At 38.9% G+C, this 26,063-nt stretch overlaps 1 long non-coding RNA gene across 1 annotated transcript in view; it reads left to right on the top strand.

The window, feature by feature from the left end:
- Positions 1-870: 870 nt before the first annotated feature.
- LOC139041852 (uncharacterized) overlaps positions 871-26,063 on the top strand; it is a 32,316-nt gene continuing 7,123 nt past the window's right edge. Inside the window, exons 1-2 of the long non-coding RNA XR_011497871.1 lie at positions 871-1,006; positions 4,632-4,686. This is a non-coding gene — a long non-coding RNA (uncharacterized lncRNA). The remainder of the gene's footprint in view (positions 1,007-4,631; positions 4,687-26,063) is intronic.

Genomic DNA, 26,063 nt, shown 5'->3' with positions numbered 1-26,063 from the left:
GTTGTGATATTTAAGAAGGCAATTTAGTGGGGGTTTTTTTCCCAATAAAGCATGAATACAGTTGTCGCTAGGTAGTGAAGCTGCCATATTTATGTGAGAAAATGGGCAGTTTGGCACGTGCACACACTACACCCACCTATCAAGCCTGGCGTGTGTGTACCGCCTTATTTTAGGTATACTTTGCCTGCATACTTATATGCTGTTCATGCTAGGATCCATTCTCTTACAGACCCAAAAGAAATTTTATAAATTCTTTCTTTCCTTTCTTTCACTTCTGTTTTTATTGTGGAAACTGCGCTGCTGGTCCATTATTCTAAAGGTACGGAGAGAGAGAAGGGAGAGTACAGTCAGTGAAAACTGAAGATACTACAGGCAGTCTGACAGGTGCAATTTAGATTTTGTTAACCCCACATTATTTTCAGAGAGCAGTGGTAAAAGGTGATATATATTGTTCTTTAAGGCAGACAATTCTGTTGCCCACATAGTAAAAGAAAACACATAATTTGTTGTTACCTGCTTTCTAAGCTTCTTGCATGTAATGTGTTATAAATCAAATATATTAAATAATATTTTATTGTAAACTAGTATTTGGATAATATATTACCTAAAGTCTAAAGTACGTATATTTTAAAGCAACATAATAGCTTCTTCAAAAAGAGAAAAAGAATGCAAGCCCATTTTCTAAGTGTTCAAAATCAAACAACACTAAAAGAACCAGTCAGAATGAGCTGGCCCTTCTCTAAAAGCCATGGAACATAAATTACTTTAACATATTGTGCAAAGGCATTGTCCTGCACTAGCTCCCATAGTCTACCTTAGAGAGAAGCTTCTGCTCAGTCATACATTACAGAAGAAGAAGTGTTCCATAGCTGCTGGTTGTTAGCAGTTTATTGTGCACTGAGAGGAACGCTGGGAGCGGCTCGGACAGTCCCTCAGCAGTCCCGGCGCAGTTACGGGAAGGGCCTCTGGGATAGCTGTTTACTGCGAACAGGATGAATAAATCAAGGTAATCCGGTGGAGGGGTTCCCCTCCAAGAGACATAATCGTCTGGTCTCTGCATGCAAATATAAAATTATAGCTTTATACTGTACCGATGTGGTAGCACGTTGAAAAGAGCACCACCAAAAATGACAAGCAGAAGTGGCGGGGACAGCAGCAAGCAGCTATTTATTGGCTGATAGATATTTTTTTTCCTTCCAGTTGTTTTTCATAACATAAAAATGTTTTTGCTAATTTTGTTTTCGCTATACAGAATGGTAAAAGCCAGGAGACACCAGGCAAAGTCCCCTGAAATCACTGCAGGGACACTGCCAGAACCCAGGCGGGGCACTGGGCAGAAGAGGGCAGTGGGCCATTTTGAAAGGAAGAAAAGGACAACTGGGGGCAGAGGCTGGGACAAAGTCTGCACAGCAGAGGAGCAGATGACATGGAAGATTCTACAGCTGCTCACGGCAGCTGCTCTAATAGTCGCCTCTGCTTCAGAGTAGAGGCAAATGTGCTTAGAAATGAAAGGCAAGAGGGGAGAGGAAAAATGTACCTTCCATTTCTAACCAACTGGAGCATAATCTTCACAAAGCTCAGCCAGTTCTCATGAGGTGGTTATTTTTAGGATTCAAATATAGGCAACATACTAACCAGCAAACCCTATGTGCTCCTTAGCTGCAAGCACAAGTGGGTACACCCAAATTACTGAGAGGACGTCGCAATCTCTAAGGACAAACTTGTAGTTGGAGCCTTGAACATTAGAAATGGTAGCAATTTAGTAATATGATAGTTTATGGCCTTGCCCAACTGTTTCTGAACTCATAAAATGCTTTGTTACATGTAAGCTTACCTTTCATAGGCTTTAGGCCACATAATGGCTTTAAGCCATTATTTCTTGTTTTAAATTCAGTACAAATAAGGGTAGCTGATCTCTCTACGCTGAGATGATTTCCAAGAACTCTGGACCCTACTGAACTCTGTACTGTTCTAAGGACTCGCCCTGGTTGACTGGAAATCCTATCCTGAGGAAATAAATACATAGCTGGGGACAGGTAGGACAGGGGCAGGCCAACTCCATCCACCTCACGTTTTCTTCAGGATCCACAGACATCCTAAACCATAGAGTTTTCACCTCCTTGATAGCAGAGAGCATTTATGATCAGAAAAAGATGTTCTTCAAAAATGTCAGGGACTGAGAGAAGTCACAAAAGGGCGAGGAAGAGAGTTAACAGTAACTGCATAGTTACTGGGCTGTTTTATAGATTAAAAAATAAAACAGGCTCATAAAATTTAGTAATTTGTCTGAAGTCATATAGGAGGGTCAGAAGTCAAATAAAGACCTGTGAGACTCCAAAACTTCTTTCTACTACCACAAGACGGCATGGGGGTCTCGGGATTCTGTAGAGCTCTTACCTCTGAAGGTTTATAAAATGCAGACAGACAATGTGTATTTCATTGATTAAAAAAAGCTGAAGCCATTTCTCAGGCTCTGTGCCTTGGCAGGGCACTGGCAGTCTCCTCCCCACTCCAGCCAGACACTTAGAACCACTTAAGCTTGCTCCAAGGCCTCCAGCCAGGCTGGAGTCTATGGAGGCCTGAGGCTAACAGTGGCATGATCTCCCAGCTCAATTAGGCATGACACAATTCTGGAAGGGTCAGTGGTCCACAGAGTATGTTGTTGTAGTCTGAGCAGCCTTAAGAACAACGAGCATGCTGTGAAATGCAAAGCACTGAGTTCTGTTAAGACACGTTCTTATAAACCTGTTTAGAGAACTGAGATAATTTCAATGAGCAATTCAACTAACAGAATAATAGTGTTCTCATTATTTCATCTTTGTAAATCCCCCAGTCGCCAGACTGTAAGCATCTCGAAGGCAGAGGCTCTGTGAACACACTACAATGACCGGCAAAAAGAGCACCACGGCAGTGTGTCCTAACCCCAAATCTATTCTTCTTTTCACTTTGGGTTTAAACCAGCTGTAAGCTGAGGAACACTGTCCTTTGAGACCCAACTACACTGTCTCAAATCCTATTCCTTTGTGCAGTAGGAGCCCTACCTTCCTTCTTAACTGTCTGGGGACTCTGGAAGTGGTGGAGACAGTCTACGATTTTCTTTCCTAGTCACTTCTGGCTCCAAAAAGTGCTTGCTTCTGTCGACTTAGTTCAGGGGCTGGAAGGAACACAGTGCTATCCCTGAGCCCATCTCCAGACATGGAACGTTTTTGCTTCAGTAAGACGGGCTGAAGCAGGAATCATGCCCGCTTAGGAGAAAAAGCAGAAGTGAAGCATATGGGTCCTAGGTCTTCAAATGTTAATACTTCATTGTGCATACTATTTGCTTTTGAAGGTTTAGAAGAAAAATACTTGTATTAATTAACTTTATTATGCAGAGATGAATGCTACAAATTTTACTTAGAATTTTCTTTGCCATTTTCTAAGTAACTCTGATTTATTACTTGTGCCATAACAAAGGAATAAATGAAAGCTGCTTCATTATATTTCATGTTTGATAGCCTAGTAATTGTTAATTAAACATATACAGACTTTTGATGTTAATCATAATTTTACCTCCAGTAGACATTACTGTGTTTTGTTTCTTTGGTCCAAACGGGATGCTTCTGGTTGAGAGAGGCAGCATAAAATACTGGATGAGCACAGACTCTGGCGTCAGACTGTGTGGATTCAAGTCCTAGCCTACTACTTACTAAGTCATATGATAGTACCTAGCTCATATGGATTAAATAAATACGTGTAAAGTGTTTTGAACAGTGTTTGACACATAGTAAACACTCTATAGGGGTTAGTGATTTTCTTTCTTACTTGGTATCACATGGTATATAACACATATGCATTGTTATGAGCTGAATTATGTCTCCTCAAATCCGTATGTTGAAGTCCTAAGCCCCAAGACCTCAGAATGTGACGGTATTTAGAGATAGGGACATTAAAGAAGTAATTAAGTTAAAATGGGGTCATGAATCCAAAATGACTAGTGTTCTCATAAGAAGAGGCGAATAGGACACAGATGACATAGAAAGAGGGATGTTCTCAGGAGGACACAGAGAGAAGGCAGCATCTGCAAGCCAAGGAGAGAGGTCTCAGAAGAATGCCAACCTGCTGACACCTTGATCTTGGACTTCTAGCCTCCAGAACTGTGAGAAAGCAATCTTCTGCTGTTGAAGCCCCCCCAGTCTGTGGTATTTTGTTATGGCAGTTCTAACAAGCTAATACATGCATCAAAATTAAATTTGGTAAAAAAAAAATTTACATATGATGAGAAATGAATGGTTTGTCCTGACATTTCTGACAGCATTAAATTGGTAGGATATCTCTAAGAGGTTTTGCTTTTTGTGAGGCTGAAATCATAGTGGTTAAGAGCACTGGGCCCTACTCTTGGTTCTGCCACTTTTTAGGCACGCACCTTTCGGCAAGCAAGGCCTAAAGACATAGAGAAGGACAGTATAAACTCCAGCACTTCAGGGGTGTGTCAAGACTAAAGGAGATAATGTGTAGCACAATGCCTGGCATATAGTAAACATTAACTGAATTAAATTCTATCTGTCTATCTAAATGTCTTCTCATAGTGGTGGGGGGGGGGGGACATTTTCTCAGCACCTGACATTTTCTGCTTTTTTTTTTTCAACCAGATAAGAAAGCCAAGGCCCAGAGAAATTAAGTGATTTCTCCAGGATTCACAGGCAGGTACGTCTGACTCCAAGACCCATTCTCTTTCCACCATCCACATTACCTTTCTCATTAATTTTCTAATTTTCTAGTACGCTGTCCACAGTACTCACCTAATACATGCTTCCCAATGTACCTATGTATTTTATGTGTGAGGGGGTCATGAGGCCAGAGTGTTAGGAAATTAAATATCATTTTCAGAGGACCTTCTCATATATGAAAGAAAAGCAAAAAATAAAACAAAACTCAACCTTTAGGTAGAAGTAATTCTAACTTTGGTAACTCCACTGTCCTGTAATGGAGACAGCCATGGTATAACGGTCTCATAAGAACATGGCATAAGTGATTTATAGTCTCACATTGCAGTGTCCTGATTTGAACCAACAGACTATGATTTCTAAAGGATTATAACTTGTGCTGCTATTGGACCAACCCCAATGTCTAATTTTAGCACAAAATTTGCTCCAGCAGTATTTAGTCCCAGTTAAATAAGTAAAGTGTGTTCTCAATTTCTAAATGACAGTTCTCCATTTCATTTTGTAACTTTTCCATACGCCCAGTCAGGAATCACAGACCAGCTACCTACGGAGTCATTTTAAGATACCCCAACAAGGCGTTTTCCAACTAGATTCTTTAACAAAACAAACAAAACAATAAGGTAATGATTTCTTGAATCATTTGGTTTTTACTAAATTATCTCCCAGAAAATATTTGATTTCATCATGTGAGCAGTTTAACTCACGTATTTATTTTATTTTTGTTAAAAATAGTCTGGTTCTGGGGCCGGCCCGGTGGCATAGGGGTTAAGTTTGCACGTTCTGCTTCAGCGGCCTGGGGTTCGCCAGTTCGGATCCCAGGTGCGGACATGGCACCGCTTGGCAAAAGCCATGCTGCGGTAGGCGTCCCATTTATAAAGTAGAGGAAGATGGGCACGGATGTTAGCTCTGGGCCAGTCTTCCTCAGCAAAAAGAGGAGGATTGGCAGCAGATGTTAGCTCAGGGCTGATCTTCCTCAAAAAAAAAAAAAAGTCTGGCTCTGGGGCCAGCCCTGTGGCCAAGAGGTTAAGTTCGCAAGCTCTGCTTCAGCGGCCCGGGGTTTTGCCAGTTCGGATCCTGGGTGTGGACTTAGGGCTGGGTCAAGCCATGCTGAGGCGGCATCCCACACAGCACAGCCAGAACGACCTACAACTAGAATGTGCAGCTGTGTGCTGGGGGGCTTTGGAGAGAAGAAAAAAAAAGGGAAAAAAGAGAAAGATTGGTAACAGATGTTAGCTCCGGGTTAATCTTGAAGAAAAAAAAATAGACTGGCTCTTAAAGATGATACCATGCAATACCGGTTTTTAAATGTCTCAATGAGAATGGCCACATACGCATTTCTACCACTTCAATTAAAAACAGGAAACCAAAGCTGAGCGATGGGAATATTTTTCTAAGTAGAGCTAAGATGGTTAGTGCGAACTACTTTGCTCCGGGAAGTATTTTTGCTGCTTCACTAGTTTTGTATTCTGACAGAAGCTTGGTTTGCATGATATTTAGATACTTAGGTTTGAAATGTGAAAACCTCTCTGTTCAAAAACTCTTTAATCCAGTAGAAATATTTAAAATGCTTACTATAAATCACAATGCAAGTCTGCAAGACAATTAACTAGATTGTTATTGTCAACAGAATGGAAGAGCAAAAGACTCAAAATTGTTTAAAAAAATCTTCACATCTAAAAGAATATAGATGAAGCATAGTTTAAGGCAAACAAGGAAGTAGAATGAATTTTCCTGCTCCTTTTGCACAATTTCAGGGGTAGTAACTCTTTGGGAGAGCTCCAAAGCTATTAAAAGGGTCTGAAAATCCATACGTTCTCTAAAAACAGATTACGGGTTACATAAAAAAAGAACCGTCAGTTTCAAAGAGGTTGGAAACCACTGCCCTAACCTCCTTTCAACTTTTTTCCTTCTGCCTCTTCAAGAATGGGGGAACAAGAAAACAAGAGTAGCCAGAAGTGGAGGTGAGGATGATGGTAAAACAATGTTTGACACCATTTTCATCAATCGGAAGATGTAGGATGGAGCAAAGCTAGGATGCTATTCTAACTCAAGTACTGAGTTACGAGGACCCCCCCAAAAAGAACAGAACCCCTATATGGACAGTGACTACATTTCACCTGAATTTCTGTGATCTGGGATCCCTAAAAATGACAGGAAGGGCTAGGAGGGTTTCTAAAGAAAGCAGGCTGTTAAATTACATTACTTCCTAAACTAACACAAAATCAAATTGAAAAAGAATCAGAAGAATTTCCAGTCAAGATGGCACAGTGAATTCATGCTTCAATTCATCCTTTATGCTCTAAATACATGGTAATGACAGATAAAATAGAAAAAGAGAAAACCAAAAGGTCATTGCTGGGCTCAGAAAACAAGATAAACATCTTTGTGGACCAGAAACACAACAGAAATGCCAAGCAATGAGCTGGGTTAAAGCTGCAGCCTATCAGGGTCTGGGTTTTGAAGCAGCTGTGGCAACTGGAAATTCAGCTCCGGTGGAATACTGGGGCTAAAATGCTCTACTTAAGGTGGAGACAAAAGCCAGCATCTTTACTGAAAGCCAGGAACTGGGGCAGATCGTCCATCTTGTTTTTCCCAGGACTCTCTGTGTCTTGGCTCCAAAAATTCCAAGTCCCAGGAAACTCCTTAGTTCCAGGCAAACAGCAGTGATTGGTCACCCGACTTTCCCCAGCTCCATGAAAGGATGCTGAATAAAACTACTGCCAATATACTGCCTGGAGCTGTGGATTTATGGGAAGCAGTAGACCCATGAAAGCAAAAGGACAAAAGAAAAACATCACTACAGCAAATGAACTGAGATTCCAGCTGGCTCAGTTACTTGATTAGCCATATTCCTAATATTGATAAGGAGAAGGAGCCCTCTGAAAGCCATTTTAAGATCTTGTTCTGGACTGGGGCATGGAATGGGGATAAAGGTAGATGGAAATATTCATCAAATTAGAGATGGAATAATAAAAGATGACAGAAATATTTCCCATTCAAAGTCATTGTGCAAATCAAAATTCCAAAACACATAAAGAAATTAATGGTAAAAAAGATAGTTAAGAATGATGGAGTAACTGGTACCAGACTAGCTCTTCTGCTATAAAAATATATTTTATAAAAATAGACAAAGTAAACCAAACAACCATTTTCGGAAGCTGAACAACAGGCAGTATGAGACTGTGATCCCTGGGAGAAGGAAAACAAATGAGCTGACTTCCACAAATGCCCCAGCTTTCTGCCTGGAGGCTCTCTGCGGACTGACATGCAAAGAGGGAGAACTCAAGCAGAGCACAGTGATTTTGCCAAGTTTAAGACAGACTGGAACTCAAGAAGGTGACTGCAATTTGAGAAACAAGAGTACCAGAGAGGAAAAAGACGTGCAGAGACAGAATTCCAGAAAGCTGCATAAGAGTCATCTTGAGTGTTTGTTTGAATATTAAGATGCACATGCATAAGGTAAGACCCCATAAGGCCAGGCAAAACAACTTCTGGGAGAAGAACAACTCTGAGAGAAAGAACTACTGGGGATCTGAGACTTGAGCAACATTTCCACAGGGCTGGGAAGCATTTGAATTCCAACCAGTAGAGAGATCTCTTGAACTGTGAGTGCCAAGAGATAATCTTCCATGGCATTTCTCCCTGTCATGTGACAACTTTTGTCCTGGACTATCTTTCCAAGAATGTTTATATAGTCAACAGCCTTTGGAAAGTATAGTGGCACTCTCCAGGACAAAGGAAGATTTGTTTCCTGACCAGGATAATAAGGAGAATGGCTTCTTCCAGGGCAAAGTCTTGGCAGGTTTGCTAGCAGCTATCTCATAAGATGGGAGGTTTCCTAAGCTCAGAGTTCCTCAGCTGTGATACAAACCCACTGTGTGTGTAACATCCACTTGGACCCACTTTGCTTTGCCCCCATGAGGTTTGGGGGCAAGGGAAATCAATGAGAATAAGAAGCTTATGATGCTGCTGTGCTGTGAGTAATAAAGTCCTTTGTCTCTGACCTAGGAGTCTCACATCTTCTGCCAGCATCCAGGCAACTGTTGCAGGCTTACAAGTAGGGTGAAATCGCAGACACTCAATAGCTCTGACTTGATAGCAGGCATTTAATAGAGACCTCAGGAAGGCCATACTATAAATGTATGGCTCCAGTAGCCCTAGAATAAAGAATTCTTTAGAACGGGGGTTGGTAAAGCTGGCCCACAGGCCAAATCCAACCCAAAGCCTGGTTTTGCATGGCTTTTGAGTAAAGAATGTTATTTTACATTTTTAAAAAGGGGTAAAAAAAAAAAAAAAAGAATATGCAAAAGAGACTGTATATAGCCTGTAGAGCCCAAAATACTTATTATCTGGCCCTTGAAAGAAAAACTTTGTCTAATTCTGCTCTAGAACCATCTTAACAAAGCTTTAAAACAAGACTTGAAAGGATCAAGCTGATCTACAAATAAATTAACTGCCTGGTGGAATAGAATACTCCTGGAAGGAAGACAAGAAAATCTAGAAACTCAATAGCATGTTAACCACAACGTCCAGAACCAATAAAAAATTATTAGACATGTAAAGAAGCAAGGAATTGTAACTCATAACTAGGATAAAATCAGTCAACAGAAACAGACTTAGAATTGACAAAGATGATAGACTTAATAGAAAAGGACTTTAAAACAGCTCTTATAAATACATTCAAGGATGTAATGGAAAACACAAAAAAAATTGAAAACAAATAAGCTATCTCAATAGAGAGAATAGAAGAATAAAAAAAGAATCATACAGGGCCTGGCCCGGTGGCGTAGTGGTTAAGGTCACGAGCTCTGCTTTGGCAGCCTGGGTTTCGCAGGTTCGGATCCCAGGCTCAGACCTACACAACGCTCAGCAAGCCACACTGTGGCAGCAATCCACATACAAAATAGAGGAAGATAGGCACAGATGTTAGCTCAGGGACAATCTTTCTCAAGCAAAAGAAGGAAGATTGTCAACAGATGGTAGCGCCAGGCCAACCTTCCTCACCAAAAAAAAAAAAAAAAAAAATTATAACTTCTAGAGCTGAAACATACATTATCTGAAACAAAATTAAAAATTTCATTGGATGGGCTTAAAAGCAGCAGCTTACACACTACAGAAGATCAGTGCATCTGAAAAATGGGCAATAGGAATTATACAACCTGAAGCATAGAGGAAAAATTAAAATGGGACCGAGCCCCAGTGACCTGTGGGACAATATCAAGAAGTATAATTCAGCAGGAGAAGAGAAAAAGACTGTAGCAAAGAAAAACATTTGAAGAAATAATAGTTGAAATATTTCCAAATTAGGTAAGAACTCTAAACTCACAGATCCAAGAAATCTCATATACCCCGAGAGGGACAAACACAGGACTATCACACCAAGGAACATCATAATTAAGTTGCTGAAAACCAATGATAAAGAGAAAATCTTAAAAGCAGCCAGAGGGGGGAAAAAGACATATTATATACAAAGGAACAGAGATAAGAATGACTGCTGATTTTTAAAATCAGAAACAAAGCAAGCCAGAAGAGAAGTGTTGAAGTAAAACAAACAAACAAAAAACATTGTCAACTTAGAATTCTTCATCCAGAAACTATAACCTTCAAAATGAAAGCAAAAGGGAGACCCTTTCATGTAAACAAAAGTGAGGGAATTTATTGCTAGCAGATCTGGGCTACAAAAAACTGTAGAGGAAATTCTTCAGGCCAAAGAAAATAATACCAGTGGAAAATTGAAAGGAATGAACATTGGAAAGGGTATATATGTGGGTAAATATAAAATAAATTAAAAAAATATTATTAACTGTTTAAAACAAAAATAATCACAATGTATTGTGGGTATATAAAATATATGCAGAAGTAAAATGTCTGACAATAATACAAAGGACTGGAAGAAAGAAATGGAAGTATATCATTGTAAGGTCAATAGTATAATAGTATTTGAAGGTAGACTGTGATAAGTTAAAGCTGGGTGTTGTTACCCCTACAGTAACCACTAAAAAGCTAAAACAGGGGCATAACTAATAAAATACAATAGAGAAGATAAAATGATTAAAAAATACTCAAATATCCCAAAAGAAGGCAGGAAAAGAAGAAAAAATAATTTACAAAAGAGGAGATAAATAAAAAACAAATAGCAAGAGAGCAGACTTAATCTAAGCATATCAGTAATTATACTAGCTGTAAATGGACTAAGCACATCAATTAAAAGGCAGAGATCACCTGACTGGAGAATAAAGCAAGACCTAACTGTAAACTGTCTATGAGAAATACATTTGAAACATATAGTGATAGATTAAAAGTAAAAGGATTGAAAAAGATATACAGTAGAAACACTAATCATAAGAAAACTGAAATGTCTACACCAATATTAGACAAAGTAGACTTCAGGTCAAAGAATATGACCAGAAATAAAGAGGGACATTTCATAATGATAAAAGGGTCAATCATCAGACAGATATGACCATTCTAAATATGCATGCACTTAATAACAGAGCTTCAAAATACAAGAAGTAAAAACCAATACAACTGAAGAGAGATATAGACAAATTCACAATAATAGTTAGAGATTTTAACTCCTCTTTGATTGATAAAGTAATTGATAGAACAGGTAGACAGAAAATCAGCAAAGATACAGATGACTTTTATAAAACTATAAACCAACTTAGTCTAATTGACACTTATGAACACTATCTGAAAACTGCAGGATACACATTTCTTATCAAGATCACACAGAATATTCACCAAGAAAGACCATTTGTTGAGTCATAAAGCAACTCTCAAAAAATTTAAAAGGATAAATACAATGGAATACTACTCAGCCATAAAAAAAGACAAAATCATCTCGTTTGCAACAACATGGTTGGACCTTGAAGGTGTTATGTTAAGCAAAATAAGCCAGACAGAGAAAGACAAACATCAAATGATTTCACTCATTTGTGGAAGATACAAACATACGGACAAAGAGAACAGTGTAGTGGCTACCAGGGGGACAGAGATTGGGGGGTGGGCACAAGGGGTGAAGGGGCACATTTATATGGTGACTGACAAATAATAATGTACAACTGAAATTTCACAATGTTATAAACTATCATGACCTCAATAAAAGAAAAGAAAAACAAAAAAAAGCAATTACAATTGAAGTTCCTTCAGTATAAATAAAAGGAAAAATAACACTAAATTAAAAAAGAGGAAACAAACTTGAACAGACACTTCAACAGAGAAGATACACGGATTGCAACTAAGCACACACACAAAAAATGTTCAATACCATTTGCAATTAGGGAAATACCATTTAAAACCACAATGTGATCCCATGCACCTATCAGAATAACTAGAATTTTAAAAGTATAATAATAACTGACAATATGAAGTATTCACAATAATGCAGAGTAACTGGAGCTCTCATCCATTGCTGGTAGGAAAGCAAAATGGTGCAGCTGACCCAGGAATCTCTCTTTGTGTTATTGACCCAGATAAAAGAGAGCATATGGCTACACATAGACCTGTATGCCAATATTTATAACAACTCTATTCACTATATTCTAAAACTAAAAATAATCCAAATGTCCTTCAATTACTGAGTCTTTAAAATGGAATACTATTCAGCAATTAACAGGAACAATTGTTGATATTTTCAAATATAAGAATGGATCGCAAATACATCCTGTTAAGTGGAAAAAGGCAAACTCAGAAACTCACCTGCAATGTGATTCCACCTAAATCATATTCTGGATGAGGCAAAATTGCAAGAATGGGCAACACATCTGACGTATCTGTTGTTGCCAGAAGGGAGGGTAAAGGGAGGTGACAGGCTACAAAGTGGTAAGAGGGAATTTTTTTTAGGGTGACAGAAATGTTTTGTAACATAATTGTGGTTACACAATTGTATGCATCTATTAAAATTCATGTAATTGGTACCTATCAATGGTAGTCCTTCTGGATTGAGATTAAAACTCAATAACCCTGATTTCAAAAACCTATTACCTAAATTAGTCTTTGCTTCAGAATAGTGTGATCTTTACAGGGGAGATAGTGTTGAGAAGACAGAATAAGGGAGGTTCTGGGGTTCTGCCAAGGTTCTACTTCCTAGTCTTGGTCTTGTTTACAGGGTTCTGTTCAGTTTAAAAATTTATCAAGTTGTACACTTATGATAGACATATATTTTCTCTATGTATATTTTCTTCAATAAAATTAAAAAGGAATCCAAGAAAATTTAAGGATTGATATTATACAAAGATGGTTTCTGATCATAAAATGAAATTAACATATTTTTAAATAGTCCATAGGTCAAAGAAGAAATTACAAGGGAAATTACAAGAAAATATTTTGAACTGAATGATAGTGAAAATACAACATAAAATTTGTGTAGTGCAGTTAAAGCAGTGCTTAGAGAGAAATTTACAGCTTATTATCTTTGTACAGGGACCAAAATAGAATAAGTATAAATATCTGAATGTCTGAATTGCATTAAAAAATTTTTAAATACAAAACTATTGAAAAATACAAAAGTTCAAAAGGAATTAAGATACCTACTTTTTCTTACAGTATATTTCTCTTAAAGTATATGAGAGTCCTACAATTCCTCTATAGGAAGAAGAATGCCTATAGAAACTCAACTGAAGCTAAAAGTGTATTTAAACATGTCTATAAAATGGAATTGGTGAAGTAGATTAAAGAAATTTAGTCAGCATGACTGATACTCCCAAGTTGTTTTCCAGTCACACTCTTATAAAGACAGATTCATTCTTTCAACAAATATTTATTGAGCGTTTACTATGTTCCAGGAATATACCAGCCATATGGAAGGGAGCTAAAAAGGAAAAAAAAAAAAAAATCCCAACCACTCATGGATCTTCCCTAGGGTAGGGGGTTGGGGGCAGATAGATCATAAACAATTAACAAGTCAAAATATATAGTATTTCACCACATGATAAGTGAAAAACAGAGCAGGGGAGGTTGGGGGAATGATAATTTAAAGAGTGGGCAAGAAAGGCCTTATTGAGAAAGTGACATTTGAGGAAAGATTAAAAAAGTAAGGGAACAAACGATGTGAAAAGCTGGTGCAAGTGGTATGAGTGTGCCTGGGCGATGAAGGAAAAATAAAGAAGTCAGCGTGGCTGGTGCAGGCAGAGCCCAGGGAGAGAAGCAGGAGTCGAAGTTAGAGTAGTAAGGATAAGGTGAGGGCAGGGAAGCCCACATAGGGGCTTGAAATCCTTTGTAGGGACTTTAGCTCTTACACCCAGTGAGATGTGAAGCCTTTGGAGGGTTTTGAGCAAAGGAGTGACAAGATCTTGGATTCTCACAGAAGCGTTCTGCCTGTTGTGATCAGCACAGACTGAAGGGGAGCGGGGACTGAGAGAGGAAACCAGCTAGGAGGCAAGAACCCAGGAGAGAGCTGATGGTTGCTTCCACCTAAGTGGGAGTAGGTTATGTGAATGGGAATGATCCAACAGAGAGGGTGGGAATGATGCTGCAGGACAGAGAAGAAAGTTGGTGATTCAAGGGGTGGGACCCAGTGCACAAGCCATGGAGATACCGAGCTAGGATCGTTTCATTCATGGTAACAGGAAGGAAGGCAGAGAATATGGGCACAGATACTGGTAGGTGACTGTGGTGGTGGTGGTGGGGTCTGTGGAAGTTCTTTTCTGATTATTCCTATTGCTCAGAGAAAAAGGAAACAAGGGCTGACAAGGAAGAAGGGGGAGGAGGGATTGGTGGCTTGAGGAGGAGAAGGTATGAAACAGTGGATTAGAAGAGTAAGAGAATGAACAGTTTGGATTTGCCATGGTTGGTCTCTTCAACTCAAGATACATTTGAAACAGTTCTCTAAACATTTTGCTCCTGAATCTATGTACATGAACAAAGCGTTGTTTTGAAGCCAAGTAATTTATCAAAATCTATCCACTATTATTATGCATATTGTACTCCAGAGAGAAAATTCTGGCCTCTAGTAAGGGTAGATATGCATCATAAATGTATAGCTCAATGCGAATGAAATGCTGGGAGATTTGTAGATATCTTGTACTGTCACAGAAACTAGATTGAAATTCTCTATTTTGAATTCCTTCTTTATTTCAAGGCAATCTTCAAAAGAGAATCAGCGTTATAAATTTAATTGCACTTATTATTATGTGTATTTCCCATTTACCCTAAAAATTACAGTTGAGGTAAAAACTTTAAGGAGAAATTAATGTCATAGTGGGAAAACTGCTTATTTAAGAGGCTGGAATATTAGGAATTTTTTCAAACAGACCATGAAGCTTTCTAATGTCCATCTGGCAAGGAAAGCTTAGAAAAGATAGTGGGTCAGATTTTCATAGCCTGAAGATATCATCTAATAAAACCATCTCAAATAAATAAGTGTGTAAGTTGTATCATAAATATACTATACACTCAAATGATAAATCTATAAAACCTCTGATGAGGTGACAAGTAGACTAATTATCATTTTGTATTTTTTCTATTGATGTACCTCAGGAAAATAGAAAAGCAATCTTGGTGTTTTGACACATGAGCATTGTGTTGATTCTTCTATAACATCTTATTCTCCTGAAACTCTGTATTTGAGAAAAAGGAATTCATACCTAAATTACAGCATTATTGGACTACACTTACATGTAAATATTTTTTCAGAATCTAAACCTTTTGTAAATGTCTCATCATCCCAAATCCCTCTATTAGGGGATCTTTATTACAGGTATTCCAAGACAGAGATCTCCTGCATTCCCAACATGCTGATCCAAGGACAGGCATCCTTACAACTGACACATTTTTAACAATGAGGTAGTGAGTTTTCCTTTTGTGTGTGTGTGCAATGGAAGATTATTATTCAAGAAAATTAGACCACTTCCTATAAATAATTACTGCTCATGTTTGGGAATCAGATGTTTAAAAAACTCATTAGGAATATTCAAAGCCAACCAAAGACTCGATACACTACTTTTTGGTATGAATGAAGCAACATTAGCCAAACTCACTCACTGGTTCCTAGCAAACATTTAAGGTTCTAAAAATGCTATTCTAATTACTTTTAAAGACAGAAGAAAGCAGCTGCAATTCTTAGGCAGAACTATGTATTCTGCTTAGTTCAAGTTTTAGTTTTGAAAGGCTACAGGCGGTTTTTCACTCTTGGACAAGGTGCATCCAGCCATGCTCAGGTAGGTTTGACATTTTCCAGAAGGGCAATTTAAAAAATATTGGTTGAAAATGAATAATACAAGCGTTCAGATTAGATCCACCCATGATCACGAGGATCTTTGGGTCTGTGCATGTAATGAGGGAGGCTCGTCCCCTGAAGCTGTTTCTTGACAGACTAAGACTGCATACCAAAGCAACCTGAATTCTTTAATACTACATTATGAAGGGTTGAAATGTTATGGGGGAGACCCAGATTTTAACCAAAAAAATTGTTAAAGGATTATTCGTATTTTCACCCCATACTACCTCTTGAAGTAACAAGAATTTTCATAATTCACCGAAATGCTTTATTACGCATCCTAAATTTGCCTTTTCATTGCCTCACAGAAAGGAAATGTAACTCAAATAAGAACAAATTTCGGTCATAATGCCTCTGGTATAAGATATTCCTGATAAACAGGTTTTAAAAAATAATTGCTGGGGGCCAGCCCAGTGGCGCAGCGGTTAAGTTCGCACATTCCCCTTCTCTGTGGCCTGGGGTTCACCGGTTCGGATCCCGGATGCGGACATGGCACCGCTTGGCAAAAGCCATGCTGTGGTAGGCATCCCACATATAAAGTAGAGGAAGATTGGCATGGATGTTAGCTCAGGGCCAGTCTTCCTCAGCAAAAAGAGAGGATTGGCAGTAGTTAGTTCAGGGCGAATCTTCCTCAAAAAAAAAAAAATTGCTAAAGTGAACTATTTTCTTTTGGCTGAGGAAGATTCCCCCTGAGCTAACATTTGTTGCCAATCTCCTTTTTTTTTTGCTTGAGGAAGACTCCTCCTGAGCCAACATCTGTGCCAATCTTCCTCTATTTTGTATGTGAGATACCGCCACAGCATGGCTGGTGAGTGGAGTAGATCCACACCTGAGATCCGAACCTGCAAACCTGGGCTGCCGAAGTGGAGCATGCAGAAGTTTAACCACTAGGCCACAGGGCTGGGCCCTGAACTTTTTGTTTTATTCATAGCTTTTAGTCATCTCAGCAATTTTTGCCCCTCATTTGCACATATAATTGAAGGCTGGCTGTGCCAGTGCTGCACTCCAAACTTTATTCTGCTACCATCAACCATGTTCAAAGTTTCTGAGGTTTAAATTTCTTTGCTTTCTGATAACAGTGTATCTATTCTGATAACAGTGTATCTATTTTGTGTGAGAGAGGAGAGGGGACAGCATGCCTTATATTGATTACTTAAATAAAGTTAATCCTAAAGCCTTATTTACATCAGTAACATTCAAACAGAAGCTATAAAACCTGAGGAAACTGAAAGCTGGCCTGACTAAGCCCTCTTGTGTGGAACTCGTCTGGTTCCTCCTCAGGAAAATCAAAGTCTGAGTCAGCCTCTGCCTCTGTGTTTGGGAGCACTCTGTCAACATGCCTCACGGGGTGCAGTTACAGACCACTACCATCATTCTTAGCTTCCCCAGGGTAGGTGCCTCACCTTACTCACTCACCTGTCACCTAAGTACTTATTCAGTACTTACAGATATTAAGTACTGAATACTTCATTGTCAAATTGATCAATAATTCCATAGGACAAGGGGTTTGAACTTGATGACCTCACAGTTTCTTCCTGATCTAAAATTATATGATTTCTACTTGTCTCAACCTCTACCTACGGATTTTAAGAACTCCTGGGAACGTTTATGTGACTATACAAAAGTTACCAATTTGGTCATTAATGGAGTATTAATCCTTTTCCTGCATTATGTTGGTGATTTAAGACCCAGAGTGAAGTAAAATCCTGTTAATAGTTATTCTAGATCAGTGCTGTCCAATAAAAACAGAACACAAGCCAAAAATACAAACCACAAGTGTAATTTAAAATTTTCTAGTAGCCACATTAAAACAGGAGAAAGAAACAGGTGAATTAATTTTAATAACATATTTTATTTAATACCCTATGTCCAAAAATAACATTTCAACATGTAATTAATATAAAATAATTAAGATACTTTACATTCTTTTTGTGTTAAGTCTTCAAAATCCTGTGTGTGTCTTACACTTGTACAACTCAGTTTGGACTAGCCACGTTTCAAGTATTTAATAGCCATATGTGGCTAATTAGTAGCTGCTCTTTTGACAGTATAGTTTTAGAGCCTCTGTACTCAAAGCGCTCTGTGGACCAGGAACACTGGAATCATGTGAGAGCTTGTTGGAACTGCAGACCCTGGAATCAGAATCTGCATTGCAATGACACTCCAGGTGATTTATATGGACGTTAAGTTTGAGAAGCACTATTCTAGAGGGAGTATCCGAATTCTCTTTCCAGTGACACTTTGTTTTATATATTTTTATAACTTTCACATTTCTAACTTGTATAAATTTTTTATGAGTCAATGTTTCCTGGGTCTCTCTCCCCCATTTTTTTATAACTTTTTTTTCTAGTTACAAAAGCATAACTTGTTTATATAGAAAAATTAGAAACTACAAATAAGAAAAAAGAAAATAAAAATCACTTGTCATCCTACCAACCAGAGATAACTACTACTGACATTTTTGGTGTCTATCCTTTCAGTTTCTGAAATGTTATTCTTTCTTTTCTTTTTTTTTTAAGATTGGCACCTGAGCTAACATCTGTTGCCAATCTTCTTTTTTTTTTTCCCTTCTTCTTCTCCCCAAACCTCCCCAATATATAGTTGTATATTCTAGTTGTAGGTCCTGCTGGTTGTGCTATGAGGAATGCCACCTGAGCATGGCCTGATGAGCGGTGTCATGTCCAGGTGCCTGCGCCCAGGATCCAAACCGGAGAAACCCTGGGCCACCAAAGCGAGCGCGCAAACTCAACCTCTTGGCCACGGGCCAGCCCCTGAAATGTTATTTCTTAATTACATAATACATAAATTCTTCTACATAATTCAAACAACAACATATAAAATTAGGTCCCTTTAACTACTTCCCCAAATGCAGTCCTCTCCTGATCCATTCGCCAGGTAAAGGATATTTGGGTTGTTTCCAGTTTTTGGCAACTATGAATAAAGTTGCTAAAAACATTGACTTTCAGGTTTTTGGATAAATACGTAGGAGTGGGATTGCTATTAGAAAACATCTTTTTTAATGGCTTCATTGTACTTCAGGACTTGAATATATATGAGTATATATTCATTTATTTATTCAATCAACAAATATTGAATACTTACACAGTAGTAGGCAATGAGAATATAGTGAACGTAGTGTTGGTCCCAATCCTCATATAATTGGTTTTTAATAAAATCCCTATTAATAGATATTTATTTCTAATTCCCCTTTCATAAACAATGAGTTTTAAAATTTCATTTCAATCATTACTGAGTATCTGCTATCTGCCTCAAATTTTCTTAGGAATTGTCAAGGAAAAAAACCCACTAGGCATGGGGCCGGCCCCGTGGCTGAGTGGTTAAGTTCGCGCGCTCCACTTTGGTGGCCCAGGGTTTTGCTGGTTCGGATCCTGGGCACAGACATGACATTGCTCATCAAACCACGATGAGGCGGCATCCCACATGCCACAACTAGAAGGACCCACAACTAGAAATACACAAATATGTACCGGGGGGCTTTGGGAAGAAAAAGGAAAAATAAAATCTTTAAAAAAAAAACAAAAAAGGGCCTGGCCCCGTGGCCGAGTGGTTCAGTTCGCACGCTCCACTGCAGGCAGCCCAGTGTTTCGTTGGTTCGAATCCTGGGTGCGGACATGGCACTGCTCATCAAACCACACTGAGGCGGCATCCCACATGCCACAACTAGAAGGACCCACAACAAAGAATATACAACTATGTACCGGGGGGCTTTGGGGAGAAAAAGGAAAAAAATAAAATCTTTAAAAAAAAAAAAAACCAATAAAACACTAGGCAGTAGTCTTGATGGGGAGTCACCTAACTCTAACCACAGCACTGGTTAGAGTCGGGTGGTGGGTGGGAGGGCAGAATCCAGCTCTAGGTAGCTGTTGCAGGTTAATTCTAGGTTACTATGGAAAACCTGGGATCATCCTTCATCGTCCTGCATCAGATGGTTTCCAAACTCTAGTGTACATCAGCAGAGCTTGTTAAAACACAGATTCCTGGACCCCACTTCTGATTCAGTAGGTCTGGGATGGGGCCCAATAATTTGTACTTTTGTGTGTGTGAGGAAGAGTGTTGCTGAGCTGACATCTGTGCCCATCTTCCTCTGTTTTATGTAGGATGCTGCCACAGCATGCCTGACAGCAGTGCTAGGTCTGCACCTGGGATCCAAACCTGCGAATGCTGGGCCCTGAAGCGAGCATGTGAACTTAACCACTATGCCACTAGGCTGGCCTCAATAATTTGCATTTTTGACAAGTTCTCAGGCAAGGATAATGCTGCTGGTTCCAGGACCATACTGTGAGAACTTCCCTAAGCTACTTTTGTGTGTTTCTGGGCCTGATATCTTAAATTTGGACTCAACTTTATCAGCAGTTAGAAATTCAGAGATCTAGAAGGAGCTATCTTTGAAGTTACTGGAGAAGTTACTGATGCAGAAGACACTTCTGTGGGCCTAGAGGTTCCTTTGTAGGATCACCTGACAACTCCAGTTCCTCGGATTTTATTTCTATTCCTCTTAAGCTACTCTCTTCATGCAGGTTCTTCCCTGAGTTACGCTAGTTGGCAGGACAACTTGTCCTCTGGCACTCTCAGCACCACCAGTACGTATGGACGGACCTGACACTGAACGGGTTCTTCTGGAGCAGTGTGTTAATATCGAGCTCCAGAGTGTCCTCCTCTGGGTTAGAAGTGACAGAGTTTCTAGCTGCAAGAGCCTTGTGAAAGCTGCAGGGCATTTGCCTGAGACTTCAGAAGGGCTGGGACGGGGCAGGATTACCCTGGACTTGGGAGGGGTCTTGAGGACATGAGCTAGCTCTGGGAGTTTGCAGGGCCCAGGTCCCACAGGCAGAGGAGTCCGAGTTCTTAGAGTTGCTGGTGAGTGTAAAGCTAACTGCAAAGAAGGCTTTTTGGTTTCCTTCCCTTAGCTAGTTTGGTGGGCAGGTTCAAATAGAGATCTGTGGGTTCATTCCCCTCATAGCAGGTTTGAATCCAGTATCACCATATACTAGCTACATCACTAGTTCTTGGGAAATTTCCTCACCTGTAAAATGAGGACAACATCCCCACCCTTCAGGGTTACCGGGAGGATTAATACAGTAAGATATGCAAAGTACCTCGTTAGTTTGCTACACACAGTGGGCCCCTCTTTATCTAATGGGAGCATGGGTCTGTAGTGAAGCTGTGGTAGACCATGCTGTGGGACCTTCAGCGGACTCATCACAAAGTATGTTTGATTCTCTTTGTACGTAAGGGTACTGGTATTACTCCCTCTGGAAAACGAGGCTAGCTAGCTTTGGGGGCCTGCTGACAAGTCACTCAAAGCACGCAATACGCATTCTCTGGAGGGGATGTAAGACTGGAGCCTGTAATAGCTGACAGGATAATAGCCATGCCACCCATGCTAGGCATTTGAAGAGTTCACAGAATCTAAGATGACTATTCATAGTTGGGACTTTCAGAATGAGAAGGAATAGGGCTGATTTCTTTCAATCATTCATTTTACTAACTATCCTGGGAGGTTAAATGACTTTCTCAGGATGAGAGAACACTGTAATATTTAGAGTTCCTCACTCTGAACTGGCCTTATTTTCAGTATAGGTTCACTATAAACGTTATTCCAATAACCTGATTTTAGCTTATTGGCAGTTTAGTACCTATGTTTATATTCCAATTTTATGTTTTAGTAGTCAGGAATTTCTTCTTATTATCTTAGGCATATCTTAGCCAGTGAAAATAATTTTCCCCCTATGTCGGAAACTTATTCAAGAAAGAAAATAGTCCGAAGCCTACTTTTAAAAAAAGTGTGTAAAATGTAAACTTTAGATACAACATAGACTATTTCTTTTATAAAGGAAGGTTTCTTTTTCTTTTTTTTAATAAAAAGGGCTTTAAAAAAAAAAAAACCACAAAAACAAACTCCACTAGCAGAGGAAATGGGGAAAATTTCAGAATGGTCTGTATGGAGTGCACTCTCACCCTCCACCCCTCCTGTTGTCTTCTCTTGAGTTCCTGCGAGTTTTGCTGAGAGAATTAAGGACCCATCACTCTCTGTTACAGGGGAACCTGACTCCCCACTGTCCTATCAACCATACTTAGCAGAAGGAAAGATGGGCAGTGGTTGTTCCCTAGTATCCCAATTGCACGGGAGGCATTTTCTCATTGAAACAATGTTAAAAATGCTGCGTGGGTTTGCCTTAACTGTGAATTAGGTACTGAGAGTTGGCCTGAAAAGCTAATAGCCATTTTAAGATTATTTCTATGAGAAACACATTTGTAGGTCCAAAAATTGGCTGAGCACCAACAAACATTTGAAATACAATCTGTCATAGGTTGGGAAACAGTTGGATATTTTTAAGAATTTGATTTACACAAATTCTTCCAAGTGTGTATTAAGCCACAAGCATCTCTTGAGTTCCTGAGCATCTGCTGTATTACCAAATGTAGTACCTGTACTAACATATCACTTAAGCTCAAATATGACTTGGGGGTTCACCATACTATTTACTTTACTTTTGTATATGTTTGACATTTTTCATTAAAAAAAGGATAAAAAAACCCTTCAAACATGAATTTCAAAATCCCCAAAAGATCAACCTAGGGCAAAAGTGGGATGCAATATAAGAACCCTTAATAAGAAGTAAAAACTTGAATTTTGAGTTGCATCCATAAAACAGACAGCAAACCAGCTATTAAAATGTTGAAAACATCTGAAACAATGGACCTATTTCAAAGCCTCCAAAGATTCACATCACTGATGTTCATCATTAAGAATGTCTTTCAAATGCCTAAGCATGACATTTTTAAAAATCCATTGTAATTAATATAAAAAAGGAAAATTAAATCCATCTTGTAAAGTATATCTTTTTAGTGTATTTGTCTCTTTAAGATGTAGCCTAATAAGTCTATTAGACTTGCTAAAATATAATTTTATTAAATTCAGAGTTAAAACATTTACTCTTTAGATATCTACAGTTAACTAATAAACTTTCTATATCATCCGTTCTTATCTTTTATAAACAAAATATTTTAAAAACCTACAATGGCATGATATAAAAGAGAGCAATAATTATAGTAGACAAAACAATAAGTGAAATACGATATGCCTTCTGCTGCGTACCTATGAGTTTTACGGAATAATCATTACAACAGATGTCCTTAGAGAACAAAGGAGAATGAGAAAGTATAAAGGTGGAAGAAGGCATGGAAGATATTTTCTGTTATCTTCTACTGTGTGGTCTTTCACTGCACTATTCTTTAAACAAAAAAAGGTCTCTGCAAGGGCAAGTCCTGCTCCAACTATCCCCTTACCCTCCCAACTAGAGAATAATGTGTTTGTGTAGTATCTGATTACACCAGACAAGACTGTGAACACATGTGATTTACTCAATGATCCTATTCTGCTTCCTTTTAAAGATAAAGAATGCATTTAAGTCAATTGTGTATGAGACTGTAGTAATTCCTTAGAAGGCTCCAATTAAACAGAGAATAATATTACCTTATTTTAAAACATTAAGAGTATAGCCACTTCCTTGGTCTTCATTTTATTTCCAGACAACGTTAATTAATACTTTCATTTATTTTGAAAGAGAAAAATATAAGACACAAGTAATTACTTTAAAATAGTTTTAATTTTTCTTTGTATAAGCAAAACATCCTGGTAAAAGCTTCACTTTTCATAAATCTTTATATACAAATAACTGTGTAAGCTGGAAGAAGCAACTACAAACAACGAGACCATCACACACAGCTCCTACCAGGCCAGGTCAGGGTGCAGATCTCATGAAAACAAGCTGCTCACATTCCCAGAACCACAATCCCCTGGGAGGAATCTTGTCCTCTTTAACTTGCTGGGTGGCAGAGCCCAGAGGAATTACTCAAACTATGACAATCCCCAAGTGTGGTCACCTAGGGGAAATGAGGAGACAGATATGACTTGAGCATGATAATTATTTTCCTGTAATAACAGTAAAGAAAACAACCTTAAATGGTAAAGGTTGCATGAGCTCCAACTTCAACAGGTAGCTAATTGTGTATGTATTTATTAAACAGGGCATTTGTTAGCTAAGGTAGAAAACACACAGTGTATACCTGCCATCTGTTTTTAAAATAATATTTTCTAAAGCACTCACATTTATTGATTATAGATACATGTAAGTGATATTTAAAATAATAAAACGTAGCAAACATTTAAGGGTTTACTGTGTACCAGACATACTGTTCTAGGTACTTCATATGGTTTATTTCACTTAATCTTCACAATAACCCTATGAGGTATGAACCATTATTACTCCTATTTTACAAATAAAGAGTTAAGGCATAGGGAAGTTAAATTATTTGACCAAGATGACACAACTAGAATGCAAAATCAGGTACCTTGTCTCCAGAGCTCTTGGTCTTAATTTAGCTCCAGTTCTGTAAAGTGAAATTGGATTTTTAACTTCATTATCATACAGAACTATTCTTCCAAGATTGTAAATTCTGTTTCTTCTCTGTGAACTTCCACCTCTCTCACTGCTCACCTTCTGCCTCCCAATTCACCTCTGGTTTCACCTGCTCCCCTGTACAACCTGGACCCCTAAGTAATTTCAATTACACCCCAAACTCCCGCCCAGACCTCTCCTGCTGAAGTCAAACCGAGGTGGTCACCTGCACCAGCCATCTCTGTTATTACTATTGCTTCCCAGCAGCAAAGCAGGACTGCTGATTTAATCCAGGAAACACGCATGCTGCCTGCTGTTAAGTGGGCCTTTACTGCTCAGCAATTCTTTCACTGACGCCGCACAGCACTCATAGCAGCTATTCCAAACTTTTTCCAGGATTAAATCCCCAAATGCACCCATCTATCCCTTTGTAGATTATCTCACCATTGATTTATTTAAAATTCATCCCAAGGAGGGTTGCCAGGTAAAATACAGGATGTCCAGTTAAATTTGAATTTCAAACAACCAAGGAGTCATATTTTAGTACAAGTGTGTCCCAAACATTGCATTATAGAAATATTTAAATGGTACTTAAAATAATTCAAAAAATAGCAAACTATGTACTCAGAGCCTATTCAATATTGTATAGAACATGCTTAATACTAAAAACTTATTGTTTACCTGAAATTCAAATTGTACTGGGCATCCCATATTTTAATTGTCTAAATCTAATTCAATCAAATTCCCTTCCCTCCACTCCCAGATACGCCCTTCCTTTTCTTAAAGGTTACTTCTCTGACCTATGGTATCGATTTTGCTCTTTACTTCACCTTCTTCTTCGTTCTGCATATTCCTTCCCTTCTACTTTCAAGCATGCTCAGGTCATCCCTGCTGTGATATTAATGGTCCCAATGCTTCACCCCTCCATGAATCCATGTCCTCTGCCATGTCACTTTGCTATTTCTCTTAAGAGGTGAATTCTATTCCTCACTCCTTGAATCTGGGCTTGGCTGTATAACCTGTTATGGCCAACAGAATGAGGCAGAAGTGCCAGTGTGTCAGTTTGGAGTCTAGGCCTCAAGAAGCCATGCATGTTTCTGCTTGTCCTCTTAAAACTCTTCTTTCATCCCCGTGAGAGAAGTGTGCCCAGGCAAGCCAGGTAGTTCCAGGAGGAGGATGACAGATAAACGAAACAGTCCAGCCGAGAGCAAAGCCCACAATCTCCCTTTTAAGCTCTAGTTCAGTTGGTTCTCAAACTATAATGTGCATTTGAATCACCATGAGGGCTTACTAATGTTCAGATTGCTAGGGCCCCACTCCTTGAGTATCATATTCAGTGAGTCTGGGGTGGGGCCTGAGAATTTGCATTTCTAACAAGTTCTCAGTGATTCTGATGCATCACTTTGAGAACCACTATTCTAGTTTCATATTTCCAACTAACTAACGGTCTCCACCTGGTTATCCATAGGTGCCTCAAACATCACCACAGTCTCAATTAGGGGTTTTTTATTGTAAGCCCTAGAAACCAATTTGGGCCAACTAAAGCAAAACCAAGAATTTATCAGGGAGCTCACACAATCAATGTGAAGGCTGGCAAACCATGCTCCAAAAAAGAAAAGAATCAGAAAAGAGACTACTTGACACTAGGAGCATCACCTCTAAGTGTGAAGAGGTAAACAGTGTTTCTTCTGTTCTTGAGTCCCTCTGTTCAAGATTCAA

This window comes from Equus asinus, chromosome 24 (assembly GCF_041296235.1).
Source record: "Equus asinus isolate D_3611 breed Donkey chromosome 24, EquAss-T2T_v2, whole genome shotgun sequence".
NCBI classification, from domain to species: Eukaryota; Metazoa; Chordata; class Mammalia; order Perissodactyla; family Equidae; genus Equus; species Equus asinus.
The sequence above is the reverse complement of the archived record's forward strand: the minus strand, read 5'-3'. Positions and strand labels throughout refer to the sequence as shown.